This window comes from Acomys minous (assembly GCF_964271855.1).
Source record: "Acomys minous genome assembly, chromosome: 2".
NCBI lineage: Eukaryota > Metazoa > Chordata > Mammalia > Rodentia > Muridae > Acomys > Acomys minous.
In genome coordinates this window covers 24427188-24434841 of record NC_140484.1, presented here as the reverse complement: position 1 = coordinate 24434841, position 7654 = coordinate 24427188, and positions in this window count along the sequence as shown.

The following is a 7654-nucleotide window of genomic DNA, read 5'->3' as shown; positions in this document are numbered from 1 at the left end:
CCTTTTCTTGTCTCTGAAACATTACAGTGAAATATTGGATAGTTGGATAGTAGCGGCAAAGTTTGCTTCATAATCCTGTCACTTATTACAGGGGAAGGCCAAGGAGTAACATTTCAATATTTTGCATTTGAGTATGATGCCAGCTGTGGGTTTCTCACAGATGGCTTTTATCAGGTTGTACTGGCTAGTTCTATGTCAACTTGACACAAGCTAGAGCCATCAAAGAGGAAAGAGTCTCAGCTAAGAGAATGTCTTTGTAAGGATCTGGCTCTAAGGCATTTTCTTAGTTAGATCTGCCCTCCAGATCCCTGCCCCACTTGAGTTCCTGTCCTCACCGACTTTGATAAGGAGTTCTTACATGACACTTGCCTGAGCAAAAATAAACACTTTCCCCCGCCAAGATGCTTTGTTCGTGGAGTTTTGTCACAGCAATAGTAACCCTAACTAAACACAAGTCAGTAAAGTCTTTCCCATTCTTATTTTTGTGAAATACTTTTATCATCAAATTATTGATTTATGGCATGGAAATGTTTATGCAGGGAGGGGTTGGGGCTAATCATAATGAAAGGTGTATGAAAAAGCAAACACAAACCTACTGTGTTGCAACCCAATTTAAGAAAGGAAGCTGGCCTCTCTTATGCCCCCCATCTCTGGGCACCCCTCTTCCCCCCTTGCTCATATAATAAACTTCTCCGTATCATAAAAAAAAGAAAAAAAGAAAGAAAGAAATTGAACCTCATAAAGCAAATTCCAGGTCTGGCAAACAATGCTAGTCCTACATTACTTGATTTTAAAATAGCAACACACACACACACACACACACACACACACACACACACACACAAATAAACAAATGAATGCTTTACATACCTGGGGGGATATGTTCAGCAGAGTACAAAAATGCAATGTATTCCTTTCTTTAATTTTATAACTCTTTACTGTGGAATAGCTTGGGATGCCAGTTCTGTTTAGAGCAACAGAACCGATAAGCCAGCTGGGCAATGGTGGCACAGGCCTTTAATCCCAGCACTTGGGAGGCAGAGGCAGGTGGATATGTTGGAGGATAGCCTGGTCTACCAAGTGAGTGCCAGAACAACCAAGGCTACACAGAGAGAAACCCTGTCTGGAAAAAGAGACAAAAACAAACAAACAAACAAACAAACAAACAAACAAAAAACCTTGCTTTGACAAAAATTACTCAAACAGTGAAAATACTATTTAAGAAAAACAGTTAGGAGGGGAAACATCCTGAAAAAAAAAATCAGGATTATGCCTTTTGGCATTAAGTGATCTCGTAATTTTGTGGGTGTGAAATAGTACATCCATTGATCTTTTTTGAACCATCCTTCCACTCCTAAGGTAAGCTCCACTTGGCCATGGTTAGATGATGCTGTTCATATGCGGTTGCACTAGGTTTGTGGCATTTTGTGTCACATCCAGATTCATAGATGTTGCTCTTCAGTACTTTTTATTATGATGGATCTTGTGAAAATTGGCACTCCAGAGGGTCTGAAGGTGACTTATGACTTCACTATAATACCAAAACCGTGCGCCACTAGGTGGAAACTAGTGGGATGCAAGGGATGCATGAAGTCGGACTGAGCACGTGCCAGAAAGCCAGCTCTGCAAATGACCCTTAAAGCCCAGGCTATGAGACATACCAGCCATGGTTCTGTACACAGATGCTGTGTGAGCTCCCGAACTTTCTCTTTGCTCTAGTCCCTTTGTCCCTTGGACATAAATCTTTCTGTAATATCTTGCCCCTGCTTCTGATATAACTCTATGTTCAATTCCCTGTTCTGGGAAGCGAGAATTTAGAACTCCTGACAAGTACCCACCAGACCTTCATATCTACCAACCACTCCCACAGTGCACTGGAATAGGAAGTGAGTCTTTAATTTTCATATGTAGAAATGAGTTGCAGTTAAGAAAATGGGCTAAACTACTGCTAGTCTAATGAGCTCTCCAAAGACATAATTTTACTATACATGGGCAAATTATGTTTCCTTGAAAGGTAGAGTACTTAGAGTTTCTAAAGGGGCCATAGAGCCATCCACCTGAAGAACCCGGTTTTTTGATGCACACTTCACTGACACACTAAGGTGGAGATTGTACCCTTGATGACATTACAGGTACATTTCTTTTTGACAGTTTTAACATCTCTCAGCATTCACTATAGTTATTTGCAGCATAAACTATATGGGGGTTATGCTTAATGCTTTAGCTATTATTTGTACAGTTTATAAATTTAGATCCCAAAGTGGCTCTTGGTCAATGGCACAATAAATTGGCTTAAATTTTGTGCTTTAATGAAGCCATGTCACATTGTGCTTTGCTTCATGAGTCTAAAGTGAATACTGACCACTGCAGGAAGCCCATCTGTCGTCATGGTTACCAGTTCTGAGGAGTCTACTTTCAAATTCTCGAAACTCTTCTCCCTACACAAAAATAAGCTACTTACAAGACTGTGCCTCTGAGGAGCACCATTTCTAAAAGGCTTTTAGTCTTGTCAAAAAATTCTCACAACGTGGGCTAGAGAGAGATGGCTCAGCAGTTAAGAGCACTTACTACTCTTATAGAGGACGTATATTTGATCCAAAGCTCCCATGTTGGGTGGCTCAAAATAGGTCCAGGAGATCTGACACCTCTGGTCTCCTCAAGCAATGACACATTACTTGCACAGATGCACACTCGTGCACATAATTTAAACATAAAGTTCCTATTAACACAAGCAGCTTTTAGGCATTATGCATTCATCTGCTGCAATGAAAAATGCTAGACTAAATTAGCCTTCTTCTTCTTCTTCTTCTTCTTCTTCTTCTTCTTCTTCTTCTTCTTCTTCTTCTTCTTCTTCTTCTTCTTCTTCTTCTTCTTCTTTAAATGGGACTTGTCCTTTGAGGTCTAAGCCACACTACAACATATTAAGCAACAGAATTTCTAGGTATTACATTTTAAAATGCTAGTTTGTTTAGGGCCTTCTCTGTCCTCAATAAACACCGTGTAAACTTGCCCATAATGAGAAGGTCTATGTGAGCAACTATCTTCATGTGGTGGAGAGCAGCATGCTTTGCTGGTTTACTTTGGTTTCTCAGTTTCACTGACCTGTGGGCGGGGAGGATATCATTCTAGTTTATTGTGAGTGTGCTTGCCATTGTGGTTTGCATCTTAGTAAATAGACTGAGGAGAGCAGATTGCTTTCCTGAGGTGTGGCCTTATCCAGGCTGTTGAAGGTGAATCCTATGTGGGCTGAGTTCCCTCACCCTGTGGAGAATTCTTCCAGCCTGACTTCCATGAGCAGGAACATTAGCTTTTGCCTCTTTGGACTCAAATTGAAATTCCAGCTCTTCCTGGGTCCTGAGCCTACCTGTCTTTGGACAATCCTGACTTTCACCTTTAAGATGAGACTGAGGCAGGATAGAAAGAAGGGATGTTCTGAAGCCCTGGGAAGGGAACTATGAGAAAGGAAAGAAGCCAACATGAAGGTCAGGGTCTGCCTCTAGGTGGAGACACACCCTGGACTCCTCTCTTAAGGGTCAATGAAAACCTGCCAAATCAGGGGCCTGGCTAGGGAACTATCCCCTGGGAAGGCAGGTTCACCACTTAATGTGCTTTTTCTTTTCAGTATTTTCACCAGCTAGGGCAGTTTCTACTAGCCGAGCCTCCTTGAGGTTTGGCTGCATCTGCCTAGCTTTCTGAGGCCTAACTCCCAACAAAATAAGCATTTCTACACTGGCCAGAGCCTTTAAACTCCCTAGGCAGTGAGTGCTCTGTGCCTCCGAGATCTTTTTCAAAAGCTCTCCTTCTCAGCTTAGGGACGCCTGCCCCCACGTGGCTGAACGCCATGCTGTTTTATTCCACACAAGGTCACTTTCCGTCTTTTCTACTCTCCTTCTTCACTGCAGGCAGTTGTGATATTTACAGTTTACCTTTCTTAGGGTTCTCCTTTTAAATTCTAATAAATTGTCCTGAATTTCTGCTTGAGCCCATTCTTTGTCCTCCAGCTTATTTGTGTCTGTTTTTATTTTTATATTATTGTTGTTGATGGTGTTGTTGTTGTAACTAAGAACCCCAAAAGGTGACCCTGCCATCATATAATGGTTCTGCTGCAACTCCCCAATATTTTTCCTACCTACCTCTCCCCCAATTTAGACATCTTTGGAGACACTAAGAGGAGCTCAAAGGCTGCCTTTGGGTGCAAAAACCCATCTTCGAAGTGTATAAAGTGAGGACAAGACCACTCTGAGGCATGGCTGAAAAGAAGGTTTTTATTGTAGATATGAGGGAGAGAACAGCCAGAGGCATCTGGAAGAGTCAAGAGCAGGGAGAGAAAGTAGCAGATTGAACATGGCCGGAAAATGGAACTGGGCCATGAGAATAGAAGGGGGTGGAGCAAGAGAAAAGAGAGCAACGAGAAGAGAGGGACAAGAAAGAAGGGCCGAAGACGACCAAGAGAGCAAAGAGAGTGTGTGGCCGCAAGTGGCAGGGTTATACAGGCATGGGACCTGGGGGAAGGGTGTGGTTAGATCCAGGGTTGCTCAGAGCTTCTTCCTGGCCATGAATAAATTCTAACAAATGAGACTTTATTAAGTACTGGTACCAGGTCTGCACCTGAGACGCAGGACTCTCACAGTACAGCACCCAGCCATCTTCACCCTGGGCTTCTAAAGGCAAGAAAGCGTAAAGTTCCAGCATTACAGCTTTAGGGCTGGCAAGCTATCTGATGTGCTGAAGTGCCGGACTTTTACAATAGACATCCTGTAGATGCCTCAGTTATCTACAGCAAGCAAACTTTTTCTCCTGAAGCAAAACTAGGAATTAGTCCCCAGGACCCAATGTCTTGCAAAAACAATAGAGGCTGTAAAATTTACAGTTTCTTACCATTAGCTCATCTGTTCCATTCTGGGAAGTTATCTGTCTTGGGCAAGTTTGCTGACTGGATACATTTGACAAGTTAGCATCAGACAAGCTGGAGCAATTTTCTCATGGATTCCTTAAATACAACAGTGTTCAAATCTTGAACATTTTATGCATTATCACAGGGAAGCCCATGAGCTGGAAAAGTTTAAGGTATGGGGCAGGGTGAAAAGAGCAGAGAGGAGCCAAGGTGCCAGCCTCCACAGACAGGTACTTGAGATGCCAGGGAGCCTGGAGGCTAGCATGTGCTTTGGTATGCTAACAGGCACTACAGTTAGCCATTTGTCCCTAGTTGCTCTTGGATCTGACACTAAGTTCCACTATAGAAGAGAAAATTATTTATAGCCATTCTCCTAGAGCCCCGGATAACAGGAACCATCACCCCCAGCACCACCCCCCAGCACCATCACCCCCACTGACTTGTGAGAATTAACCCAGCAAGCATACTTTTGGGGGTCCGTGAAGGAGGAACAGCAAAACAGATCTAGAACTCATGGAATGCGGCCCACCGGTTAGTATGCCCAGGATGGGTGTGTCTCAGCGAGGCACACATAACCCCCAGAATTACACGTCCTGGGGGCTTCATGCTGTTGTGGAGATAGCTCTGTTTGTTACCCTTGCTGTCCTTATAATACCCCTAATATACGAATTGCATCAATACTATGAAGCCGGCTTCCAGCCCATCATTGGGCAATATCGTTGGCATATACAATAAAAATGCTTGATTTCTTTCAGGCACTGCTGCTGGAGCAGATTAATGATTCACCTACCATCCTTGGAAAGAACCTGCAGGTGTAGATTGCTAGCAGTGACCCTTAGAAAGAATTTGGAAAAACAGATTGTTCAACAAGGTTAGGTAAAGATGTTTTTGTTAATGGCTCTGATGTAGAAAGTCTTAGGGAAAAACAGATTGTTTAGCAAGGTTAGATAAAGATGTTTTGACTCTTGGCTCTGATGCAGAAAACTTTAGGAAACAATTTGAAGTTAAGAAAACATACACTTGTTAATTTAAAGCTAGGGACTTTGGGGGGTTGGTGAGAAAATACAATATACCAATTAGCCCTAGCTGACATAACTCTCACTGAAGCTGGACTTCAGGGTGACTAATTTCTCATACTTATTTTTGCCCTCAGCTTCCTGATATGATTTAATAGAAATTATTAATGAGTAGTTGAGCACCTTTAGGATTCAAAGTAGAAATGGTTGATGATTTTATATTGAAGTTTAGATTTGTGATTCTTTTAAGATAGTTATAAAAGTATTTTTTTGATTAATTGATTCTTTCTTCATAACTGCACATTGCAGCCTGCCAGTAAAGAAAAGCTGCCTGAAAAATTACCTTGCTTGTTTATACTCTGTTAACATATAGCAAGTTGCTTAGTTTAAAAATGTATATGGGTTCTTGGAAATAACTTGTTTTTCATGTTTGTTTCTCACCCATAGTACGTAAAACATTTGATCATGTGAGGGTATTGGGGAATGTGATTTTTTTAATATATACTCATTGTAATCATTCAATTAGAGGAAAATATGATTTAAATGCATTGTGATTTTTGTACTGTTTGAAAGATCTTGCTGGGATATATAGCTGTGGGAGAAATAATAAATTGTTGGAATCTTTTTTCCATCCACAAAGATGTGTGTATGTATGCGTATAAGGTGGTTGGAACTCACTCTTTGGAGTTTGTTCCATCCACCACAGTGTGAGTGTGTGTGTGTGTGTGTGTGTGTGTGTGTGTGTGTGTGTGTGTATACATATATATGCATTATGTGAATGTGTATAGTAAAAGAAACTTAAAAGAAGAAGCTTGTTGGAACCTACCTGCTGGAGTCTGTCTTACTTCATCAAGTGTAAGAGTGTGTGTGTGTGTGGGGGGGTGTTTTCTCTCCTTCTTTCCCTTTCTCTTTTAGACACTTGCCACCATCAGTGGAAGCCCCCATTAGGGGCCATGAGCCCTAGCCCACGCTTGCTTGCCACCGTTAGTGGAAGCTATTGCCGATAACAATCAGTTCCGGCCTGGGAGGATGCCCTCAGAGCAAGTCTACAAGGTCACCAGCCAGCCTCTGGATCTATGCCCACCTCAACTATGCCAGATGATGTAGAAGCTGGGCTTTGATACATGTGGTTGTTATCCATTCAGAAATTTCTAGGGCTTTCTTCAAACTTTGCATCCTTGCGGCTTCTGCCACCCATTCAGGCTAATATCTGACCTCCTCCCGCCGCCCCATGATTTCCCTATCCCATCCTGCTCTCTTCCCACTCCTGCCTCCTCTCATGCTTCCTTTTCCTCCCTTCGCACTCCCTGCTTCCTCTCTCCGTCCTTAGCCTTCCTTCCTTCCTTCATTTCCTCTTCTCCCCTTCACCATGCCACCCACAACTATCCTCTCCGCTTGCTTTTCTCAGGAGACAGTACACTAAGCAGCAACTGAGCCAAAATGCTTCATCCCACCGTTATATTGCCTAAGCTTTCAGTTGCTCAGATGTCAAAAAAAAAGTGGCTGTTGATTATTTTTAAAACTAATACTTAATTGCCTTGAAAAATAATAAGATAGACACATAAGTGCTTGGAAGATGGTCTGCCCTAGTACAGAGCTCATGATTTTTATCTGTTCATTTTATTTCTCACCTTTTCCTTTCCTCTTCATACAAGCTTGGGGTACAGAGCAAAGAGAGTCTAAAAGGTGAAGTCCATAGCTGCAGCACTATGACTTTTAAAGAAATATGCCCTCTTCAGTCCAA